The sequence below is a fragment of the Dermacentor variabilis genome, chromosome 5 (genome assembly GCF_050947875.1).
Source record: "Dermacentor variabilis isolate Ectoservices chromosome 5, ASM5094787v1, whole genome shotgun sequence".
Taxonomy (NCBI): Eukaryota; Metazoa; Arthropoda; class Arachnida; order Ixodida; family Ixodidae; genus Dermacentor; species Dermacentor variabilis.
The window spans coordinates 132,124,891-132,150,484 of record NC_134572.1 but is presented as its reverse complement, the minus strand read 5'-3'; the positions used below and the strand labels follow the sequence as shown (position 1 = coordinate 132,150,484).

Here is a 25,594-nt window from a genome sequence, read left to right as displayed (position 1 = left end):
GCAGAATCCCTGTATCACAATGTTTCGACCTATCAAAGGAAATCGTGTTATCACGCAGATGTCACCGCGGAGAGTATAACATAGCTTCACACGACTCGACATTAAACATTTAGATGAATACGCAAATGCGGCCTTCTGCACTCGGCAAGACAGAAAGGGTGAAAGGCAAGAAACCGGATTGGAGCGTCCAGCGGTAACGCTTCGCATACAGCACCCGTTTACTCTGACTCGTCAATGAGATACCGCCAAGTGGTTGCGTCGCACGTTGTATAAACCCTCGAAGCCTGTAAGGTAAACTGCGCCAATTAATTTCTAGACTGTCGGGAAGCAGACGGCACGATACGGTTGCCTATACCTGTAGTTTGGTCGCGCACCATTTTTGGTCAACTACACACAAGTGGGGCGTCAACGGACGACAAGAATCCTTGTCACGTCCCTGGCGAAGACTATAGTCCCTTTGTAAAACGTTAGCTGCAGTGACATCGCTTGTTCGGTCACTGCTGATAACTTCAGGCTTCCATCTTCCTGCTATATAGCCGCTGTTTTGTTTAAATGTGTGTGCGTCAGGGCATATAGTGTAGCGAAGCGAAGGGAACTCACTGGGAAGTTCTATTCCTTATTGAGTTTTTTTTCCTTTACCCCGGCCACCATTGTGTTGTCTTGTGGTACCGCAGGAAACGCCCTCCGCTTTAATCTCCTTTACCTCAAAGGCTCACCATCTTGGTCAAACGCATCCGCAACAGTGATTTGTGGATGAGTATAACGTTGATAACCACCGCCGATATCGAGCTCACTGCTGCGGACAAACGGACTGACCTGCAGCTCAATCTCCGTCTGTCCGCAATAGTAAGTTGATTACCGGACTGCTATAACATACTTATGTAGTGCCACACGGGCTGCTGAAACATACGTAGCCGGACATTATGCATGGCTGTTGAGGAGCAAGTTCGGCGCTCAGCTGTCCTTCGTGAAGGTCCATGTCAGGCCAAAAAAAGAAAAAATAGACAGGGAGAGCGCATTTATTCTTCTTTCTTCTTACCTGCTGCGGCACGCATTTTCACAGCTGTCCATCGCGGTCAGCAAAACAAACGCTCGAACGCCGGCCAACGCAATAGCGTCTTGTACCCAAGCTGTTCTTTTTCTCGGTTTCCTTTAATTTCCTCATACTCAGTATGTGTGCCACGAAGTGTATGCCCATTCTTGCTATGTCATCCAGAATGGCGATGTGCCACTGGGGCACAAAAAGTACGTAATCCTTAAATGTAGCAAGATGCGTGTCGTGCTTCATATACGTGCATGCGCCTTCACTTAGCATTCTTTCCTCGTCAAGCGTCATGCATGCATCGTCTCAGCCCTCCTAATATCGCTGCGTAGACCTATCACGCTGAGCTACGGCCCGAATTGGCGTTTGCACTTCGGCATCGCCTGTGAATGCTAACCACCTGCGGTTGTTCAACGTCAATCCAAATCTACGTACGCGAGCGAGCGTTCTTGCAGTTACTCCCCCCTCCCCCCCTTCCCCTTCGAGAAACGGCTAGCCGCGGGCAGGATCGACTCATGCGACCTCGAACTCAGTAACCCAACGCCATATAAGGAACTATAAGCTAAGGCAGCGGGTCTGGTTTGATTGCACACCACTCGACTGGAGCTTCGCTTCAGATGGATTCGAACCTGTGCGTTAGATCAGCATATTTTTCTTTTTTCCTCTACAGCTTCCGTTTTGCAGCCGGATACGCTGCATGCGCGAGGCCGGCTTTGCGTGGTCGTCAAAACGTGCAATCGGCGCTTGCGACGGCGTGAAACCCGGTTGAGGCTTGTTGCAGTCTTTGTGTTTCATGAAGATGGGAGGATTTCCACATGTGGCTTCGGGATTCAGAAGTAAACACTGCTCTGGACAATGTTTTCATTTCGCTTGTGGCGAGTCTCTGCAGGTTGGACGGCTCGCAATGCTCGAGGAGCATTGTGACCGCCTGATTTCGAAAAAAAAAAATAAAATGAATGAATGTTTGCATGAACTGTATCGCATTTTCTGAGAAGTAGCGTTTGACAGCACATTTCTGAGCGCTTGTGCAGTTCTACTTTGTGTAGCTCTTTGTTCATTGCATTTCATCGGTGCTGGTAGCTGTGACATTAGTCGCGCTATCCGAACAAGAGAGAGATTCAGCGCAGCAAAGGTAAAGCATGCAACTAACATATATTGAGCTACACGCCCCTGCTAGCAGTTCTCATTTGATTAAATATTATTCATAAGCTAAACTGTCGAGCAAGGTGGTGCAACTTCTATGATACTTTAAAATTTGTGGCGACCTTTATTTCAACGGGTGTATTATTCAATGTATACTGCGCCGATAAATTCAGTGGCTCTGTCATTGTATATCTTTTCCCCTTACTTTTTCCCCAGCAGGTGCAGGGTAGCAAACCCCAATGTCTTCCATTTAACTTCGTTACCCTTCCCACCACATTTCTCTCTCTCACTCGCTTTGATGTCATGGACCATTAAAATTACAGTTTAATGCGTGCCTGGTGTTGCGATTAGATAAAAAGAAATATGGAGATTGTGTTTGGGAAGTAACGGTCGGTAATTTTAACTGTAATGAAGAAATTTTATAGTCACATGAGAATGTTATTCACATTGTCTCATTAAGCAGGAAATCATCTTGAGCTTGAAATGGTGAAGAGGCAAATATTCGTACAGAGCGTCTTTTAAGTCTACTCAGTGGTTCTATATATGCTTTGTAAGTTCGTCCCCAGATTTCAACGCAGTAACAGATGGGGCTATGATGGCACAGTGACTAAATGAGCACAGTATGTTTTTTTTTTTAATATATCGCGGTGCAAGGGAGGCATCGAGATCGAGATGGACAGATGAGAGTGATGCACTAGTGAGTCTCCTGAACGTACTCGGAATACGGCCGCTGGATTGAAGGGCTGCCGCAAGGAAGGGTTGGCGCAAGGAGGTGTTGTCGGCGGCGTTTCTTGTGCGTGTTCATATTTCAACTGACCGCTTAACTGAATGTTATACATGTACCCGAAACATCTTTCGTTGTTAAGGAGGAGCATTACGCGTAAGAAATTTCCTGCGTTTAAAGCCGGTCATAATGACCTAGGGCGCCCGCAGTGACAAGACAGGCTATGTCGCCTCATTTCTCTCGTCTCTTCTCAAGTCGTTAACCGCACGGCAAGACGGCCTCTTAAACAAGCGTGCATGGTGATTCTTTAGCCCTCTTTAAGTCCCCTCTTGATGGGACACGCTGTCTCATCAGCGCTGGCTCTTCAGTATGCACCGCGGCTCCGAAACAGGGAAAGAAGGAGGAGGTTGGGGGAGAGAGAGAGAGGAGGAAGGGGCTCTTCATGAACGGCCACCCTCGCAGAACCAAAGGCGTCAAGTGGCGGTGCGCGCTGGAATTCCCGCCGGCTAATCTACTCTGACGGGAGCTTCATTAATTTGCGGTGCCGACAGATTTACCCGGCGCTCTTTATTTAAGCTCATCGCGTTGCTCTGACACTCCGTTCACACACCCCCTGCCACCCCCCTTCGTCCTCTTCCTCATTTTCTATGCTGGCGCCCATTTGCGCCCGTTGAACCCTTTCGGCCCGTTCCTCATCCTCCGAGTATACCGCGCTTTCGCCGTTAATCCTTCTTGCAGGCAGCAGCCTCTCTCCCCCTTATCTGCGTTGCTGTTCCGCTTCACTGGCCCTCATAGCGCGCTTCAACGCGAAATCTGTCATGGATGAAGCGGCTCGGTTAATTTGCCGTCTTTATGACTGCGACGTTTCGGCTTAATGGCAGGCTCACATTTTTATCGATCAGGTGCGTATGCACGACGTAGTATCGACGCGCGTGTGTGAATGAGAAAAAAATCCTTTTCTGGTTCGGCTATAGCGTCGCGCTCAGTCGTCTTCAATAGACCGCTCTATCATAGCGTGTGCAAGCAAAATGAGTTAGAGGCCTGGCGTATGACGTAAATGAAAAATAGCACTGCCTTCACTGCGCGATTCTCCGTGCGTTGCAGGGCGACAGTGGTTCAAGTATGCTGTATGCTAACGTATACGCTACTTGGGGAGCCTAACTGACAGTCGACGTCAAAGATAAACTGGGTGCAGGATCTCGGAGAAGTCTGAGTATTTCCGCATGCCCCGGTATACGCAGCCTGGAATTTATATCTGTGGCCTGCGTATTTGCATACGCGACCAACACAATGTCGGGCTATTTTATTGGCTGCAGGCAAACATGCCGCCAGTAATGCCGCGATATCTGCGCCCCGTAATCTGACGGGAAGCCAGCCTTATTCAGCGATTTGCGTCTTTCCGGAATTCTACAGAAACAAGCGTGGCCACAGCCTGATCAACCCATCTCGTCCGCTCAGCGTGGCTGACATTCCATATTCAACTGCAAACCCTGTGTTGTTACGCCTTCGCGAAGTCGAGCTATGTACTAGAACACCATAGTCTATGGTCGAGCTGCGGCATGTGCGGCAGGTCATACGAACAGCACCGCGGCATTGGCTGGGGGACGCCAGTTTCGATTCGCGTTGTTGCGTTTCGCCTGCGACACGTGGTTTTGCCGGCGCGACTGCGGAGGGGCGGCAGACATTTTGGCCCGATCGTCGTCACCGCAACGCTCATCGGCAGGTGTTTCCAGGCGCGACTGCGGCGATGCGACCGCAACGGATCACCCTCGCATTCCAGTCATTGTGCCCGAAACAGGCGATGCCAAAGCAGGGATCATCCTCTCATTCCAGTCATTGTGCCCGAAACAGGCGATGCCAAAGCAGGGATCATCCTCTCATTCCAGTCATTGTGCCCGAAACAGGCGATGCCAAAGCAGGGATCATCCTCTCATTCCAGTCATTGTGCCCGAAACAGGCGATGCCAAAGCAGGGACCATCCTCTCATTACAGTCATTGTGCCCGACCGGCAGCGCTACAACAGGGTGCTACGAGATCGTGCTCGACAGGGTGCTACGAGATCGTGCTCGACATGGTGCTACGGCAGCGCTACGACAGTGTGCGTCACCATTAGCCCATTGTACATTCACGTGCTCGTCTTTTAAGGGGTTCCTTCTTGCCCTCAACTGCGAGAGTATAAAAACAGCTGCCCCGTACGCCAAAAGGAGGGCTCCGATTTCTTCTGTTGAGTGAAGTGCTCTCCCGTCTCTCTACTTCGGTCAACCTGACCGCCAACTCTTTGCGATGTTAAAATAAACAAGTTGTTTTGTTGTTACCAGTCGACTCATGCTTTGCCGGGACCTTCGGATGCTTCCAGTTGTACCCCAGGCCGCCAGGCCAACGCTACCCTTGGGGCTTGCGACCCAGGTACAACCACGGGCGTCAGCGCCGAGTTCCCAACAGATCGTACCAGCGGTCCGATCCAAACATCTGGTTGGCAGCGGTGAAATCGCCTACGACTTCAAACAACTGTCTGCCAGCGGTGAGATCGCGACAACGGAGGCCAGCAGCGAAGAGATGCAGTTGACGGTATGCTGAGCAGCTCAACGACGATCCGGGAGCAGTGCAACGAGCCCTGTGTGACGACTGGTTGCCTGCAGCGGAACGACTGCGCGGAATTCCTGCCTGCGAGGTTTGGTGAGTGCGGGACTTTCTTCTTCTGAGCTTTGCCAGGCTTTTGTTAGTGTCAGAAACAGAGCTGGTAATTGTGGTTGTCGTTGCTGCCGGGTTAGTTTGCGGCAAGACAATAGTAAGCAGTAGAGAAAGCAGCATTCAGAGCAGCCATGGATTTGAAGTCGTTGCGCAAACCGAAATTGTTGGAGCTTGCAAGAGAGTTGGGTCTGGATGTCTCAGACAAACTAAGAAAACCTGAACTGCTAAAGGCTATTCTTGAGTTAGAGGCTGAGGATGACGAGCTGTCGGAATGCCTTGAGACTATTGAGGAGAGGTCAAAAAGACAGGAGCGCGAACTTAAAGAACAGAAAGAAAAAGAAGAGCGTGAACGTAAAGAACAGAAAGAGCGTGAGCAACAAGAGAAAAAAGAAGAGCGCGAACACGCTTTGGAAATGAAGCGTCTCGAGGTAGAGATGGAACGCGCTCGTAATGGAAGTCAGGCACACGGTGCAGGAGAACGCGTATTGTTCAAAATGACTGACCTGATGCGGCCGTTTAAGCTTGGAGAGGACATTGGTTTGTTCCTGGTTAACTTTGAGCGAACGTGCGAGAAGCAGGGGTTCTCTCGGGAAACGTGGCCACAGCGCTTGCTCACTTTGTTACCCGGCGAGGCGGCCGACGTAGTCGCTCGCTTGGATAGAGAGGAAGCAGAGGATTTCGACAAAGTAAAATCGAGTCTGCTAAAAAAGTACCGGCTGTCTGCGGAGGCGTTCCGTCGGAAGTTTCGGGAAAATGAGAAAGGCAGAAGTGAGTCATATACAGAGTTTGCGTATAGGCTTATGTCGAACATGCAGGAGTGGCTCAAAGAAGAGAAAGCGTTTGGTGACCACGATAAAGTTCTGCAGTGCTTCGGGCTAGAACAGTTTTATAGTCGGTTACCGGAGAACGTGCGATACTGGGTCTTGGATAGGCCAGACGTTTGTACGGTGGCTAAAGCCGCTGAGCTAGCCGAGGAGTTTGTGACGCGTCGGGCTCGCGGAGCTAAGGATGGTCAAAAGGGTGAATTTGGCTCGAAGTTCGAGAGGCCGAAGTTCACACCCATGAGAGCAAAGGGGAACACGCGTAGTGCGGATGCGAGTGAAAGCAGTCCGACCAAACGTAAAGAGACGGCGGCAGCCAAACGCAGAAAGCGGTTCGAGATGAGGCGAGCGGGCGTTTGTTATACGTGCCAGAAGCCGGGTCACTTTTCGGCGCAGTGTCCGGAAACAACACCAAAAGTTGTGTTTTTTTCATTAGGCAGCACTGACGAGAACATGAAGCTTCTCGAGCCTTACATGCGAGACCTCCTCGTGAACGGGAAAGAGTGCCGAGTGCTTCGCGATTCCGCAGCTACGATGGATGTAGTTCACCCGTCTTACGTAGAACCCCATATGTTCACGGGCGAGTGCGCGTGGATCAAGCAAGCCGTGGAAGCTCATAGCGTGTGTCTGCCGGTAGCAAAGGTGCTTATTGAAGGACCTTTCGGAACGCTTGAGACAGAGGCGGCAGTGTCATCTATGCTGCCACCCCAGTACCCGTACCTATTTTCAAACAGGTCCGATCACCTCCTGCGCGAGAAGGGGCTTTTGTTTGGTGAAGCTAGTGTTCAGGCCTTAACCAGATCGAAGGTTCGGGAGCTCGCTGCAAAGGCGGTAGTTGCGGGGCCGACGTTATCAAACAACGAAAAAGGGTCAGAGGCGCAGCAAGCTGATATTCCGAGCACGCCCGAACTGAATAAACTCGAGTCTGTAACGTTAAAGGCGCCAGATACTGGAGAGGAAACGCCCGACACGGGAAAGTTAGAAGAGCTATCTACTGATTTGCTCATCGCGCCTACGTCAGACGGACTTGATAGGTTGCTAAAAGTCAGCCGGTCGGCTTTGATAGCCGAGCAAAAAAAGGATGGCAGCCTGGAAAACGTGCGCTGCAATGTCAAAGAAGGTATCGCCAGGAAAACTGCGCGTTTTGTGGAAAGGGGTGGAGTCCTGTACCGGAAGTATCTAGACCGCAGAGGAGTGGAGTTCGATCAGCTGGTCGTGCCTCAATGCTATCGTCAGGATCTGTTGCGCTTGTCACACGGGGGTTCGTGGTCCGGACACCTAGGAGTTAAGAAAACTAAGGACCGTCTCTTGCAAGAGTACTATTGGCCAGGGTGTTTTCAGGACGCAGACCATTTCGTGAGGACATGTGACACTTGTCAGCGGGTGGGCAAACCAGGGGACAAATCAAGGGCGCCGTTGAAATTGGTACCTATCATAACGGAGCCTTTTAGACGGCTCGTTATTGATACTGTGGGACCTCTGCCGGTAACAGCCACGGGGTACAGACACATTTTGACTGTGATCTGCCCAGCGACAAAGTTCCCTGAAGCAGTGCCGCTTAAAGAACTCAGCTCAGTTGAGATAGTCAATGCACTACTGTCCATATTTGCGCGAGTTGGTTTTCCTGCAGAAATTCAATCAGATCAGGGCACAGTGTTTACTAGCGCTTTGACGACAACTTTTCTCGAAAGGTGTGGGGTAAAGCTGCTACACAGCTCAGTGTACCACCCACAGTCGAATTCCGTTGAGAAGCTCCACTCCGTCATGAAGCGCGTGTTGAGAGCCTTGTGTTTTGAACATCAAACTGACTGGGAGCTGTGTCTGCCTGGGGTGATGTTTGCTTTAAGGACCGCGCCGCATGCGGCTACGGGGTTTTCGCCAGCTGAACTGGTGTACGGTCGCTCGCTTCGATCTCCGCTTCGCATGCTTCGAGAATCATGGGAAGGTAGGGGCGACGACCCAGTCGTGGTGGAGTACGTGCTTAAGCTCCTCGAACGCTTAAGAAGGGCACAGGAGTTGTCAGGTGAAGCAATGACAAAGGCCCAGCAGAGGGCCAAGGTTTATTATGATCGGACAGCCAGGGCCCGTCGTTTTGAGGTTGGCGATGAGGTCATGATATTGCGCACATCGCTAAACAACAAACTAGACGTGCAGTGGGAGGGCCCAGCACGAATTGTTCAGAAACTGTCGGACGTTAACTACGTGGTAAGTCTGCCAGGAAAGCGGAAAGCACAGCAAGTTTACCACTGTAATCTGCTCAAACCTTATAGACAAAGGGAAGCAGTGGTGTGCATGATGGTAAACGTTCCTGAAGAGCTTCCGGTCGAGCTTCCGGGACTAGGCTCAGTGACGAACAGGGAAGACACCGGTCAAGTCATTAGTGACCTTATCAGTAAAGCACCGCTGTCGCCTGAGCAGAAAACCGAACTACACCAGCTATTACAAGAGTTTCAAGGTCTGTTCTCTGAGAGGCCTGGTAGGACTTCTGTACTTACTCATGATATAGAACTTACCTCCCCAGAGCCAGTACGATCCAAGGCGTATCGGGTGTCACCCCGCCAGAGCGATATTATGGAGGCTGAGGTAAAGAAAATGCTACAGCTCGGTGTTATTGAGGCAGGTGAGAGTGATTATACCTCCCCTTTGATTTTAGTTGAGGTACCGGGCAAGGAACCTCGTCCTTGCGTCGACTACCGCAGGCTTAATTCCATCACTAAGGATCAAATTTATCCGATCCCTAACATCGAGGAGCGCCTTGAGAAAGTTAGTAGCGCTCAGTTTATTTCCACCCTAGATCTTGTCAGGGGTTATTGGCAGGTTCCACTTACAGAAGAGGCTAGTAGGTATGCGGCGTTCATTTCACCAATGGGAACATTCCGTCCTAAAGTGTTGAGTTTTGGTTTGAAGAACGCGCCATACTGTTTTTCAAGCCTCATGGATAAAGTGTTGCGGGGACAGCAAGAATTCGCTTTACCGTATCTAGACGACGTAGCGATATTCTCCGCATCCTGGTCTGAGCATATGACACACTTGCGGGCAGTGCTAACCCGCCTGCGCGAAGCGGGCTTGACAGTCAAGGCTCCTAAGTGCCAGTTAGCACAGGCCGAGGTTGTCTACCTCGGTCACGTGATTGGTCAGGGTCGTCGCCGCCCCTCTGAAATAAAAGTGGCCGCTGTGCGAGACTTTCCGCAACCGCGCACCAAGACCGATATTCGGTCGTTCTTGGGTGTCGCCGGCTACTATCAGAGGTACATCCCTAGGTACTCTGATATCGCGGCTCCCCTGACGGATGCTCTAAGAAAGACAGAGCCTCAAACAGTCGTCTGGGACGAGACAAAGGAAAGAGCTTTTAGCGCCCTAAAGAGTGCCCTAACAAACCAGCCTGTGCTACGATCGCCAGACTATACAAAAGGGTTCATTGTTCAGTGCGATGCTAGTGAGCGAGGCATGGGCGTTGTACTGTGCCAACGGGAAAAGGGAGAAGTAGAACACCCCGTCCTGTATGCTAGTCGTAAGCTGACCAGTCGTGAGCAGGCGTATAGCGCCACCGAGAAAGAGTGTGCATGTCTCGTGTGGGCCGTTCAGAAATTGTCATGCTATCTAGCCGGCTCGAGGTTTATCATTGAGACGGATCACTGCCCTCTCCAATGGCTGCAGACCATCTCTCCCAAAAATGGCCGCCTCCTGCGCTGGAGCCTCGCTTTACAACAATATTCCTTTGAGGTGCGTTACAAAAAGGGGAGTCTCAACGGTAACGCCGATGGCTTAAGTCGAAGCCCCTAACGTAGGAATCAGCCTCAAAATTGTTTGTTACTGATGTTTTTCTTCCTGAGGCAGGATTTTTTTTAACATATTGCTTTTGTTTAGTGTTTCAAAGTGATGATATGCTTTCTAGTGCAATTTTTCAATTTGTGGACGCGTTCTGAGTGATGCTAGACTACTGTAAGGAACTAGGCAGTGGTATAAAAAGGGGAAAGAGCCTGGCAGGGCTTAGTGAGGGTTGTGCCGTGCTTGCTGACTGAGCGGTTGAGTTTCAGCGTAGTTCTAACGCTTGCCGGGAACGAGAACAAAAATGTGAACTCTCCCGAAGTCACTTTGCAGTGTCCCGTGCGAACCTGAACGAGAGAACGAGGCCTTCTCTGTGCGCTGCGCTCAAGAAACGTCGAGGGACGCCCGACTTCGGTTATGAGCATCATCGAGCGACATCCCTCCGGACAGCGGATGCAGTCCCCTGTCCATCGGGATCTCCTTCCCCCGGCGGGGCGGTCTGTTGCGTTTCGCCTGCGACACGTGGTTTTGCCGGCGCGACTGCGGAGGGGCGGCAGACATTTTGGCCCGATCGTCGTCACCGCAACGCTCATCGGCAGGTGTTTCCAGGCGCGACTGCGGCGATGTGACCGCAACGGATCACCCTCGCATTCCAGTCATTGTGCCCGAAACAGGCGATGCCAAAGCAGGGATCATCCTCTCATTCCAGTCATTGTGCCCGAAACAGGCGATGCCAAAGCAGGGATCATCCTCTCATTCCAGTCATTGTGCCCGAAACAGGCGATGCCAAAGCAGGGATCATCCTCTCATTCCAGTCATTGTGCCCGAAACAGGCGATGCCAAAGCAGGGACCATCCTCTCATTACAGTCATTGTGCCCGACCGGCAGCGCTACAACAGGGTGCTACGAGATCGTGCTCGACAGGGTGCTACGAGATCGTGCTCGACATGGTGCTACGGCAGCGCTACGACAGTGTGCGTCACCATTAGCCCATTGTACATTCACGTGCTCGTCTTTTAAGGGGTTCCTTCTTGCCCTCAACTGCGAGAGTATAAAAACAGCTGCCCCGGACGCCAAAAGGAGGGCTCCGATTTCTTCTGTTGAGTGAAGTGCTCTCCCGTCTCTCTACTTCGGTCAAACCTGACCGCCAACTCTTTGCGATGTTAAAATAAACAAGTTGTTTCGTTGTTACCAGTCGACTCCTGCTTTGCCGGGACCTTCGGATGCTTCCAGTTGTACCCCAGGCCGCCAGGCCAACGCTACCCTTGGGGCTTGCGACCCAGGTACAACCACGGGCGTCAGCGCCGAGTTCCCAACAGATCGTACCAGCAGACCGATCCAAACAGCGTCTTTTGGTGCAGGTCATGTAAAGCCACCTCTTCTGTTCACTGTAGCCAATTTGCCCTTCACCACGGCTGCTGCAGTGTTACCTGCCTTGCTTTGCCATTCGAATTTTCCCCGGCCGCTTTCGCGTTGTTTTTGAGTGTTTTCTTTTCTTTTTCCTTTTCTTTCCTTTTTTTTTTTTACAGCTACGGCAATGTCGGAGCTTTGCGCAGTCTGCGATGAACTGCTTTCAGAGGATGCTTGACGTGATATATGTGGCATACTCGCAATGCCGAAGTGGCTGTACCACCAAGTTAGGCAAACGATTTGCACTGCAATATCAGTTTCGCCCGTGAATAGGCATGCAAATTGGTCAATGACTTACATCCTTACACCATTTTTTTTGTGTGTGTGTGTATGGGCGTGATTTCTAGACCAGTTTACATGCTTATTCACTTTTAAGGGTGCAAGTGATATTACAGTATGGCTGCTCGCTCTCCACCTTTAATGCTGAATGCAACAAAGCCCGTCCGTCGTGGCTATGCGCATGCCTGCTTGTTGCGCAGCGGCATCGGAGGGCAGCGAAAAGGCGAGCGCGACTTCCGATCTGACCCCATTGTTTGGCAAACGCAAGTTGCAGGTCTGGCGCGCTCGCTAATTCAGCATCACACGCGCGAGAAGTGCAGAAGGGAGATTACAATTATGAGCGAAAAACTGGGGGTTAGGCCTGAATTGCTATGTTCTAGCGCGCACCTCGCGCGAGCTATAGAGGAGAAAAGATGAAAGTGCGGATTGTAGGAAAGCCGGGACGAAATAGTCAGCCGAGAAGTAACACGAGAAAACGAGATCCGAAACCTGGAAAGAGGAGTCACGGAGCAGCTCGAAGGCAGTCATGGAAGAGAGAGAGAGAGAGAGAGAGAGAGAGAGAGAGAGAGAGAGAGAGAGAGAGAGAGAGAGAGAGAGAGAGAGAGAGATTACTGACCATCTCAACATGACTGTTGGCGGTCTTGAGTGGCGGAGCAGAAAGTTAGAAGTGCACGACATACCATTATCAGAGGTAGAAAACCTGCTTGCTAAGTTAAACAACGTGAACTGGTTCCGCGAAAATTCCACATCTGACACTATACACGACGTTTACATCGTATACTGCGACGAGGCTAAATGCTACGCCCTCTAAGCGTGGCCGCGATGAACTGCTACTCGGGCGCAGTAAAATTACTGTCTTCGCAGCTTCCCGTGCCGATCTCGTCTCTTGGACCTTGGCTAACTTTATCATCCATTCGGTGTCCCGCCGCCAGAGCGCTGCAAGCCTCTGCTTTTCGACGATGGTCAGCTGTGGACGCGAGTGGACATAGACATTGTTTCGGTGTGCTTGCTGAGGAGAGACGACGGCATCCTTAGGATTGGTTGCAGTGCACATATGTCTGAGCCTACTGGTTTCTACTGGTGCCTCCTAATCCCATTTGCGTGTTCATTTATCTACCGTTGCTGTATTGGACAGTGTAAGGTGTTAAGATGTCTCCGCTTTAATTCCGGACCAAGCGTATAAAGAGAAATAAAAATATATAAGGCAAATATTTAGCTCGTTTATCTGAGCATTGTGGCGTTTTCATATAATATTTTCTTGCGCATTCAGCTTCATTTTATCTTTACAAAACGTCTCAAAAAATGCCGTTTAAACTCTGTCTTACGTAAAAAAAAAAAAAAAACGCTAACGTCAGCTACTATTTGTACACATGGGGCCGGCGAGATGGTTTCTCTCGTTACCAACTACAACCACTTTGAGGAGTGATTGATTCATTCATTCATTGATAGAACAATCTATTTTGTTGGGTTTGTTTGTTACATATAAAAGAAAAATTTTAATTTCTATGGATTGCACGAAGTAGATTTGCAATTTTGGTGGACAACAACTGCTGAGCATTGCAAAATTAAAACATGAACTCAAGCATAAAGTTTAGAAATACGGAACAGAGTAAGCACAATATCGCGATTCTGTTAAGCGCACCGATTCCTTCTAGTTGTTGGGATAGTTGGTTCATACTTTCTGCAGTGGAAAAGACGCGAAAACAAATGAAAAAAAAAAACGCAGAACGTTCTTTCCTGTCCAGTTGTTTCTTTACATGTTTTCGCGTTTGTTTGTTTCTTTCACTACAAGAATCTTGCACCTACTGAGATCCCACTCTGAAATATACGACTATAATTTCTTAGCGAGACTTTCGCAACACACTCACAAATATTGTAACAACTGCACGCCAACCTATAAAATCATAAATTACACTGGTGGCGCTTGAGATCCTCTGCGAGATATTGTTTACAGAACTGTGTTAGGAGTTTACGGTGCAGAGCTATGGATGTGCGAACTTTGTGCTTCACATTTCTTTTCAGCTCACCGATTTTAGCAAATGTTTGTAAAATATATCAAGTATTACAGCAAAATTCTGCTTTATAGGCCAGTATAGTTCAGCCTTCTCTACTAAATGCGACCAATTTAATTCAAAACGGTGCAGAGGCGGACCAATGATAGGATTTATGGTTTTCCCATGCATATGATTATACAGCAGACATCGCAGTTTGCACCGAAGTAAAGCTTGGAAGGTTTTGTTTGTCGAGACCAAAAAGGACGGGCTCTATTTTACGTATAAGCCCCCAGACGAGATTAGCAAGAGTGAATAAGGTCATAACTACTTCAGTCGCGAATTATGAAAGTTTGTTCCTAATGCCTCCAAATTTGCATATTTCCCTGGAAATATAACAGAAATACTGCAGAAAACATGTATGGCATGTAGCATAAATACAGAACTCACTTCAAATGAGTATTACAGCGAAGCTGTTAGCGTCTCAGTTCTCAGTAGTCGGTACTTTTCGTGCCCGTCTGTGAACGAGGATTATCATCATCAGCAATGGCTCATACCTCCCTAAGCAAGCAAAATTACAATGGCTCATTTCCCTAGTAATGCAGAGGCTACAAACACTGAGCAAAGTGAAGCGAACAGTGCGTGCATTCATTGGAATCACGCATGCAATGTACAGGACAACGCACAGTTCAATAAAGAACAAGCTCAAAACAGGCATCTATAATCATCAGCAATGGCCCATACTCTCGCAAGCAAGCGAAAATGCAATGACTCAATCCCCCTTAAGCAAGGAAAAAATGCGATGGTTCATACCTTCTTGAGGCAGAGGCTACAAGCACTCGGAAAAGGGAAGCGAACAGTGCATACATTCATTCAAATCACCCATACAACACAAAGAATAGCACACGTTTCAATAAAGAACAAGCTCAACAGAAGCATCCGAACCATCAATAAAGCACTGGATACCACCCCTCAGCAGCTGTAGTGAGGATTTCGCATCCGCTTCGCTGGGCATCCACTTTCCCACGGCCGCGATGGCAAGCCGCTTCTTAAAATATTACAAAAATCATGATGCTCTAAATCATGAAAAAAAAATTGATGTGTTGGTTACGTGGATGTATGTACCGGTTATCACTAAGTTGCGCGCCTTCTTCTGCAAGATAGAAAAAAGGCGAATTAACGGCAGCGATAAAGAGAAGCTCGTTGAACGTCTCCTCAGTTCTGCAAGTCCACCTCATAAATCACCTTTGTAATTAATTTTCGTACTAAAGTGACTTATAACATGACTTTTTGGTTAGCAGAAGGTCACGTCTACATTAGGAGCTATGCTCAAGGGGTGTGAGTGCGTGTGCGTACGCATGTGCGTCCGTGTGTGCGTCCGTGCGTGCGTCTGCGTGTGTGCGTGCGTGCGTGCGTGCGGAAATGAGAAATTATAATTATTAGAAATTATATGGAGTCTCAACAAGCAGGCAACGACAGTGATTATGATAATGGCAGGAAAGCGCTGAGGCACAAAGCCTGTGGCGTCCTTACTCTAAAGACACGGATGAATTCCCGTGACTCATCTAGACAGCTCCCCAAACATATCTTGTTTTACACAGGTGCCACTTCAGATGCGGCGTATACAGGACGGAACAGGTGGTTGGAAAGTTTTTCGCGAAATGGATGACTGAATGCGTTCCTCGCCGTCAGGATGCGCAGTTCGGAGTTTTACAAATGAATGAAGCTAACCGCATACAGAAAGTGCAAATTGAATACATTCGTTCAGTTACAGGTTGCAATATTTTGCTAAAAGCTTATCTAATTTCTTTTATTATTTTCATTTTTGCGAACAAATTTATTCATTCCTTTTTTACATATAGATTCAGTTACATCAATAAATTTTTAAGAAGACAATGAAATCATGAACTTCGCCAAAGCACTGACGGACAGCTTGTACGGCGCGGCATGGTAGGGCAGGACAGTATAAAGCGCAGACAGCTAGCACCGCCATTGTAGTTCACAGACTTCACAGCTCTGCACAACATCGTGTGCTTCATAAAAAAAGCCATGCGAAGCCTCTTCAATAAGAGAAACGTTTTCTTTGCTTTATTTCAAAGATTTCGTTTGCGGTATTCCTTGAGAAACGCCTTCCAAAGAGTATCTAATTCAACATCTACACACAATCTTTCTATACGTATATTATAACTTTATAATTGGTCCCATTTATTAGCCGAAAAGAGTAGGTAAGCAGGAAGTTCTCAGCGACCCTATTTGAAGAGCCGCGTTCTTAATAGTTCCCAGCTCACGTTGTGCAACCGATGTCACAGCACCCGCGGGCTCCCGGGTACATCCCTGTCTATTAATTATCTCCATCGGCCGTTGCAAAACGTACCAGCGAATGTGGCTCTGTGGCTATGGAGCTCTGTTGCTGAACACGTGGTGAAAGGTTCGAGTCGCCGCCGCAGCGGCCGCATTCCGATGGGAACGGAATGCAAAAAGGCTCGTGTATTTGATTTAGGCGCACATTAAAGAACCCCAGGTGGTCAACGTCTGTTGGAGCCTCCTCCACTGTATATACGTCATCTTCCATACAGCCGGTGTGTTGCTTTGGGAGGTTAAGCCTTAGGATTTGGTTTTGGTTTAATTTGGCACCTGACGTGCAACTGAACCTACAATTACAGACGGACCGTTTTTGCATTCCGCCCCCATCGTAATGTGGCCACCACTGCGGGGAACGGAACGCGTGAACATGCGTTCAGGAGCAGAAAACATTATCTACGGAACCACTGCAGCAGTTCAATTCGAAGCCTGCGGGCCGCTCTGGTTGTAACATTGAAATAGTAACAAAAAAAAACAATAAAGAAAGAAGCGTAATCACATCAGGAACAACGACAGTGTTATCCTGCACGTCATCAGACTGGGAGTCACACGGATCGACGCCCCAAAGGCGCCAACTTTCAACATTGGGGGTTATTCTCGGACTTGTAGCAAACCTGTCACAGACCGGCTCGAGAGTGTCGCAAGACCTTTATTGAGAACTACAGACGGTAAACGAAAAGGCCAACAAGCAAGTAAGCAAGTCCTGCGTTGTCTTTGACACACGAAGAGGATTTAAACGTGAAATATCGCGCCTAAAGCAGGTGTGATACGGGAAATAGGTGAAAACAACAAAACAAAACAAAAATAAAGAAAAGGAAGTGGCAGCGGTGATTGTTCAAGCAGCAAAAGCTACGTTTATTCTGCGCACCGCGAAGTCGGCCACCTGTGGAGTGCGTATAGTGGCAACCACGGGCACATGCATGTTTACCCAGATTTTTTGTATTAACTCCATGCACCGTCTTTCGCAATGGGCGGGAACACGCTCTTTTTGCAACGCTTTCGAAACTTGCTATAGCCCCAGTCTTTGATCTCTTAGGATGCTACGTTGTTGTTCTTTACCTATAAACATTCTACTAGACCCGAGCAGACGCCAATAAAGAATATGTGACGTCACGGCGACCTGCGCTGCGGATACGTCAGGTGGGCGTTGATACCTGTCTTTCGACTTCGCACCTTTTATAGATTTGATAAACCTCCTCTCAAGGTAAAACTGTCCACTCTGCTATGGAAGACGTTCTTTTTTATTTTATTTATTTTTTTGCGAAGAGAACATCTATCGACACATTATTGTGCGCACTGTTCTTGATGGGAATAACAAAGACAATCACTCTCCAGCGCACTGGGACGACTGGGCGATCGGATTCTGTCCGCGAATGGGCTAACACTCGTCAGTCAAAACAGGCATTGAAAGCCGTGACTTTTGTCTGCTTGTCGAGGGTGACTGGCCATGTGCGAACGTTTTCACTGCATGGCGCTGTCCGTGCGAGCGCACCAACATTAAGCAAACACGACTTTCTTTCCTGTAGCTTCATTCACACCGACGCGACCGAGCGGTTCGGGCTGGGTCACCTCGACTGCTGACTCGACCCGCTCGGTCGAGTTCATCAACTCGAGTGACACGTCGAACTCACCCAGCTCAACTCGACCGCGGTTATGGGCATCTTGCCATCCCTAGTAGGCGAGTTGACAGAACTCTCCTCGACGCCTCGCTCTGCCCGATCCGCTAGCGATCCGCACGGGACTTCGGTGCGACAAAAGAAGGAAATGCTGAGAGCTGACAGCCAAGTGTGCTTACAACCGATCAACCGGTTCCGGGTCAGCAGACAGCTACGACCATGAATGTCGTAGGTTGCTAGTAAGAGACAAACAAATAAATAAATAAATAAATAAATAAATAAATGGGAAAGCACTATAGTCAACCTGTTCTCTGTCGCTTCAGCTGGTCACTTCAGCGTCTTCTTCATTCGGGCTATAGATGTATAATATGGTGTTTGTTTAGCTGCGCCAAATTTCTAAAGATTGCCTATGACAGATAGCACAGTTATATCCCTCGAAGTGAATTCGCTGAATTATTACCATAATGGCAATAATTAACTTTTTAATTAATTGCACTAGGGCTCGCATTTGAGCCTATTAATCGTGGCTAGAGAATTTGCCAAGCATGTCGACTTAGAGCGAATTCTGAAGATGGCACCGGTTTCCAGACATGCGCCACCAAACTTGTGGTAAAAATGCATTGTTTCATTCAGTTAAAAAAAAAACGCAGTTTTATTCATTGAAACCCAGAAGTAGTTGAAACGCCAATGCATTTCATCGGACACATTGAGGTTAATACATCGAAACTGATGTAGTCATGAGAATCCGTTCTAAGTAGATACGCCTTGCGAACTCATATGCGTCCTAAATTAATATAATTAGAAAGTTAATCAGTATTGCCACGTTAATTATTCAATTAAGCATTTCGATTTTTTGTAGAACTAATGGGCCGCCTCAGTCAGTAATTTAGGTCGAGGGTTCGAATTATGCCATCTGTAACAGGAACTTCTTTAAAATTTGATGCAGCTAGAAAAAGAAAAGAAACGCCTGATATATCCACACGCAGTTATTGCTGTTCAGGCACAGACAATACCGTTCATAATCTCATCCTTGCTTGACAATAAAGCTGCACAAAAAGACCAGCGATAAAGTAAAAACAGCCACTTTCATAGGGAGCAAATCAGGACACAGCATCCCTTCGTAGAGTACGTTTGGCACCTTCCTGCGCGAGATCGATTGTGAATTCTCGTTGGCTTAACGTTCCATCTGCTCACAAACGGTGTGGTCCACGTAATTTATTAGACGTCTTTATCACTTACATAAATAAATATGGCGTTGATGTTTATTTAGAAGTAACTGACAATGAAATGCCAACTTGGACATTAGGGTCATGGTTATTCTTTACTCCGAAGACCCACACTATTATGAGTACACATTATATCACTATCCAAATCTTAAAATACTAGTATCATTGTTGTCTTGGGCCTCCTTACTGGTAGACCCGCTGGCCAAGTAGCTGTGTTCACTGCATTTGCTGGTGTTTGGTCTACTGGCCTGACCGCCAGTTAGGTGCGTATACCATACAAATAGCACCAGGTCATCGGTACGTGGCAATAAAAGTTCATGTCAAACCTGGAATCCTAGATGGTAAAATTGCAGTCACAGAAAACAAATAGGCGTAATCAAACAACAGTTCGAACATTGCTAGGCAGACATCCGAAATAAAAGGAATAATGTAACTTGAAAAGAAACACAGAAAAAGAAAATTGACTCTCCATCCCAGCCCTCCGAATGTGGATGACCAGCGAAGCTGCTGTAGAACCACCACTACAACTGCTGCGGGGGGTATGCATTGCATAACTTATGGCTCGGATGCTTGTTTTGAGGTTGTTCTTTATTGAAACGGGTGCTGTCTGTGTATTGTGGGGGTGGTTTCAACGAATGTATGCCCTGTTCGCTTCATTTTGCTGAGCGCTTGTAGCCTCTGGTATATGCCGTGGTCTCACCGGGCGCCGCGGACGTTCCTGACTGCATGGGTTTTCAGGGAACACTTGTCGAAGCCATCGATACGCCTTAGGTTGACATTTCATTCTCTATGGCTCTCTGACTTCGCTGATTCGAAGCTTTGACATTACAAAAGAACGCTGGAAATATCGAAGGTTATCTGCTGCAGACAGGTACGCAGCGAAAGCAAAGCAGGAAATAATAATAATAATAATAATAATAATAATAATAATAATAATAATAATAATAATAATAATAATAATAATAATAATAATAATAATAATAATAATAATAAAGTTGGTTGATGGTATTTCCTAAGCACGCCAGCGGTTCAACAGTTTCTAGGGAACATTAGCTGCTCGCCGGCAATGTTCGCATGCTGCGAATCACCGCGCAGACCTCGCCGCGTATATATTTTTCTTCCTTCCTGGCTCCCGTATCTTTGCGGACGCTCGTCATTCGTGACGCAAGGCGACGTCATCTCGCCGCACCTACGGTCGAACAAAAAGAAGAAAAAAAAAGTCATCAGAAGAGAAACCGAAGAAAATCCGCGTAGCAGGGAGAAAAAGGCGCGAGAGAGCGGGAGCTACAGGAAGCAAAGGGCCACGTTGTGGCAAAGAGCCGGGTCGAGATACGTACGAGGGTGGTAGGGGGTGTGGGGTTGGCTAGGAAAGGGCGAGAAAACACGGAATGCACGATCCGAGAAGCGCGAGACAATGGCGAAATCAATAGATGTCGACTGTCACTCCTCCGGACGACAGGACAATACGACGGCGATACTTTCGCCCCGTCGCCATGATCCCCCCACTCTTCGTTCGCGTCAATAAGAAACAACAGGCCCTCTCGGGCGACAGGGGCGGAGGGGCCGGCGGCAAAAGTGCACGCAGAAGCAACAGAAGTAGAAGAGCAAGTCGAAGAAGCCACAGCTACGTCGCGCCTGTAGCTGCTCCCAGCCTTCGCCGCTGGAAACGATGAAGAGACAAGGCGGACATTACGAGATGCCATGAGCCTCGGAAAGGGGAGGGGGTTTGAGAGGGTGAGGAGGGGGTCGTGTAGAAGCTTGCCTACAACTTCCTCTTTCCACCCTTACTCCCCTTCCTCGACGCGCGAAGAGACAACGCGGACGGCACATGACAGGAATAACAAGGAACGCCACGCAGAAGATCTGCCGAGATGTACGGACGGAGAGAAAAAGGACCGTTTTCGGGCTGGCGGAGGGCTTCTCTCATCCCCCAACTGAGAGGCCTGTTCCCTCTGTCTTGCTGGCGGGAGGCGCACGGAGAAGAGAGACCATAACGCGGACCGAAGAAAAGCTGGTGCTACACATACAGTCCCGATAAAACCGTGCAGTGAATTGGGGGGGCTATAACGTTGGCGTCGTTCTATCAGAACCCCGCGCAGAGATGCTCACACTTAAGGGTTGCTAGTGTCTTCGCTGTCGCGACGCTCTTGGTCCCGAACGACGAGGCATGGGCGTCAGAACATCTCGAACCATAGTGAAACGCGAAAACAGCGTCGCGAATTGGGCTTGTAAGTGTTAACCGTAGCTGACGCCATGCTGCACCCTTGCACAAAAGAGCACGCATTTAGTGTCAGAACGCATAAACTGCCGAGCAGCAAGCAAGCGGGAAGCCGCTACAGCGCTGCCACATTCGCAGGCAGAAAAGACAAACTAGACATTCGCTTCCAACTCCCGCTGCTGGGAGCCCCCCGCGAGAACTTTTTGCTGGACCGATAGGAAATTAGCGACGGGAATCAGAACGGTCCATCGAGAGGGGCACGAAAATGCACTTGGCGGTCGCGCGCCTCCCCAGGTGGACGTCGGGTGGCGTCGGAAACGTCGGGGGCCCGGTGGAGACACGAGGGGACCACGCGACACCAGACACGGCTTTCATCGACCGATCGATCGCTCGAGCTCGCAATCAGTTCTTCAGGTCTCCCCTCTCGTCGGTGATCGCGGGGAGCTCGTTGCAGGCCCTGCGCGCAGTCATCTTCGTTTAGTTTCTGGCAAGAAAATAGCGCTTTCTGCAGCCGTCATCGGACACGCACTCGCCGACTTGTCAGGATGGTCAACGAGATAGCGCGGCAGCGGCAGCAGCATGTGGGCTGCCTGCGTTGGGGATTATTATATAGTCTCGCCTTGTTGTCGGGGACGCACTCTCGACGGAGAAAAGTAGGTCGCGCAGATAGGCGCACACCTTGTGCAGCGATTCTCGTTTGACAATCATCAGCAGCTCGAGAGACGAGGTCGCGGATCGGTGGTGTTCCGTTCGAGGACTTTCGCAGCCCTAATGACGAACCTAAGTATCAGTAACGCTAATGTCTATACATGGGATGAACAAATCAAAACGCACATTCTATAGACAAACAACTGTGGCGACGAGAATTGACACTTCGGGCAGGCCCTCGCCTCGCCATGCCAGCTGATATGCCCAAGGGGTGCCCGAATGCTCACGTGTCTTTCCACCTGTGCTTTCAATAACCAAATGAAGAGTAGTCTTTTTGTTTATTATTAGCATTCGAATAACTGAACGCCGGGGGATCATAACAAGAACTTTGGCATTGCCAGTTTTAAACATGCAAGCTATTGATTATTCTGCAATTAATTTCGTATCGTGTACCGCGCGTTCCCATTGTCTGGCGACTTTTGCACCGGATTTAAAATAAAACGAAACGCGTGAGTTAGTAACATTATCGCCAGGTGCCGTCGTACGTGGTCTCAACTGCGACGATGCCATGCCTGCGGCGCTACGTCGCGTGGCTTATAGGTTGCGTTTCTTCTTTTCTCGCGAATTTATTGACGCTGTTGTCAACCCATACTTTCGGTCACCGTTACTTAATATAATAATATTTGGGGTTTTACGTGCCAAAACCACTTTCTGATTATGAGGCACGCCGTAGTGGAGGACTCCGGAAATTTTGACCACCTGGGGTTCTTTAACGTGCACCTAAATCTAAGCACACGGGTGTTTTCGCATTTCGCCCCCATCGAAATGCGGCCGCCGAACCGTTACTTAGAGGATGCGGTACATATGCAAGATGCGGAATAATGTATTTGCAAAGCGAATCAAAGGCAAGGTCGACATCACCGCCATCGTACTCGTCATGAGCACGCAAACTGTAAGTCGGCTGTGATGCATTTACCTGTGCCCTCCGGCACAGCGTTTGCGGAGTGCCGACAATGATCCACTGTCAATGCAGCAGAACTCGCCTTGTGGAAAGTGACGATCCGACACATTCTTGGCTGCGCATTCCGAAGCACAGCGTTCACGTATACGTCAGGGAAGCTTGCGTGACGACAGCCTTCGGCTTCGCGTGTAGAAATTTAGACTTACTTGGGAAGATATTTCGCAGGAAACCGGTGTCGCGTGGTAGCAGGTCCTTTCTTTTTCGTGGCGGTGATGTCAAGATGTGGTAGTGAACATTGCTATACACAAGCGTGAATCCCCTGCAGGTAGTCCGCCGATCCTCTGAAAAAAAATATATATATAGACAAAACAGTGTGGTTTCGATCGACAAAAGAGAATTAATAACTTCTGCAGATAATTTTCTTTAGTTCACCAATAGTGTGTCACCTTTTATTTTATTTTTGCCTTGTATGAATCACTTTATATCGTAAGTTTGTCAGTACTATGTGACTGTCCCCGTTACGCAGTGCGAAGAAAAGGGCTCGTGACCGCTCTCGCAAAACTGGACAATCGCCCCTTTACAGAGGAAAAAGCTCTAGGACATTGGTCCAGACGGGCTTCGGCACTCAAGGCCTTAAGGGCTTTGTTGAAGTTTTTAAGGAACTGCGAATTGTGCGACCGCCTTTGAACGTTGTAGCGCGTAGTTTCGCGTTACTGTGTGAATTTTCTCTTTTTTTCCCATTTTCCCCCTCTTCTTCTTTGTCCTTTTATTCCCTTTACCCCTTTCCCCAGCACAGGGTAGCCAGCCGGTACTTACACTGGCTAACCTCCCTGTCTTTCCTCTCCTTTGTCTCCTCCTCCTTGTCAGTACTGAGAGGAAAATTAGACAACGCTTGCGCAAGTCTGTAACACTTGCTCTAACCTCAAAGGGCAAACAATTTCGTAAATGCAGACGACACTGATAGGTTGGTCAATGTCCGAATCATCGGACTTGTTGGACCGCTAACTCTAGTTCCGCGTAATACCGCGAATCCTTGTTGAAGCAGGTGTCCTTATTAGATTCGGTAGTTGAGTCAAATTGCTTGACAATATGGTTCACTGCAGCGATCGTCCTAAAATGCACAGTAAATGAAAGGCCGCCGCAAATGAAGAATAAATGTTATGGTATGGTGAGGCAACAAGGGCTGTTCTGCTCATTTGGCATACCCTAGACCCTAGAGCTAAACGATACTCTTTCCTTTTCAAAGTGGTCGTCACCTTGCCCTCATCCCTGGAGTTAGCATGCCCGATGAAGGACGCTATCGTCAGAGAACATATACGCATGTTAAAGATGTCTGTTCTAACGAAAAGAAGAAAATAGAAACCCCGATACGAGCTGCAACAACGCTAATCGAGAAACTAACAATGTGGACAAAGTAAATTGATGACAAAGCGTGCCGCCCTAAGTGAATAAAGTCTATTTTTGCTTTACCGGCACACATTAGGCAGACACGCAAGCACAGGCGACCGCAGAAGTTTTCGGATCACGGAACTGGCGGGAAAGTGCACTTTCCTCGCTACTTTGCCACACAGCACGTAGCTTAGGGGAACGGTGCATTGGTCGCATACGAGGAGGTATTCTCTGCGGTTTTAAATATAAAGGTGGACATAGCGACCTATATACATATATATATAATATATATATATATAAAATATAAAGGTGGACATAGCGACCTATATATATATATATATATATATATATATATATATATATATATACTGCAGACCATGCATCGGTCCTTGCAAGCAGGGCACCCAACCATACAAGGCAAATTAGAAACAATGCAAGTAAAAAAATGCAAATATAGCCATATAAATGCTATACATAAATACAAATAAATATGCATAGCAGAGAGCATATGAGTAACGAACTTCACTAGGAACGTTTCAATACATCGCGGGTCGGGAGTTACACTCAGACACTGTTCTGGGGAAGAAAGAAAATTCGTATCTATTTGTCCCGGCGAAATGAGGGGTAAATGCGCATGTTTGATCATGACGTGTACGTCTTGTCGAGGATGGGGTCCCGTATACCGAGGGGGCTAAGGATAATTCACGATTAATTAATTGCTGTGTGAAATTCAGGCGAAGGACCTGCCTCCGTAACAGTCTCGAGGAAGGGAATGTACTTTGCCACCATTAGCTGTGTGCGTGCGTGCGTGCGTGCGGGGGGGTCTGTACGCTTAAACTTAGAATAAATAAAACAAACAGCCTTTCTCAATATAGAATTTCTTTTTTTTTTTTTCAGGACCTCCTGCTGAAGAAAGCTTTTGCAGTCGGAGGTATACTTAGGTAAGCCATTTCCTTAATTAATTGAGCTCTTACCCGTTCTAAAATAATTATTATGTCCATCAGTCAAGATGCATTGGACGCTGACGTCTGTAACTGTGAACATTTACAGAAAACCTGCCGGCTGCATAAGCAGTCACTGATGCAATCAGGTTACCGTGCGGTGTGCTCTCACATACAAGAAATGAATGAAGAGCAGCTGTGGATGTTTCACGGCGAATGCGCCCAACCTTGCAGCACGCGGATCGTGATCGGTATAGAGCTGACACGTTTCTATGTACGCATGCGCAGTGCAGTGGCGTAGCTTCAGCCGGAACTTCAGGTCTCCCCTCTGACAGACAAATTACAGGCAAAGCTGGAGTGCACGC

The 25,594-nt window shown here is 48.4% G+C and overlaps 1 protein-coding gene across 1 annotated transcript in view; it reads left to right on the top strand.

Annotated features, from left to right (window-relative positions):
• LOC142583165 (homeobox protein Hox-A1-like) overlaps nt 1-25,594 on the top strand; it is a 193,011-nt gene that overhangs the window by 45,547 nt on the left and 121,870 nt on the right. Inside the window, exon 2 of the mRNA XM_075693518.1 lies at nt 25,186-25,229. The gene's annotated coding sequence lies outside the window, so the exon portion shown is untranslated. The remainder of the gene's footprint in view (nt 1-25,185; nt 25,230-25,594) is intronic.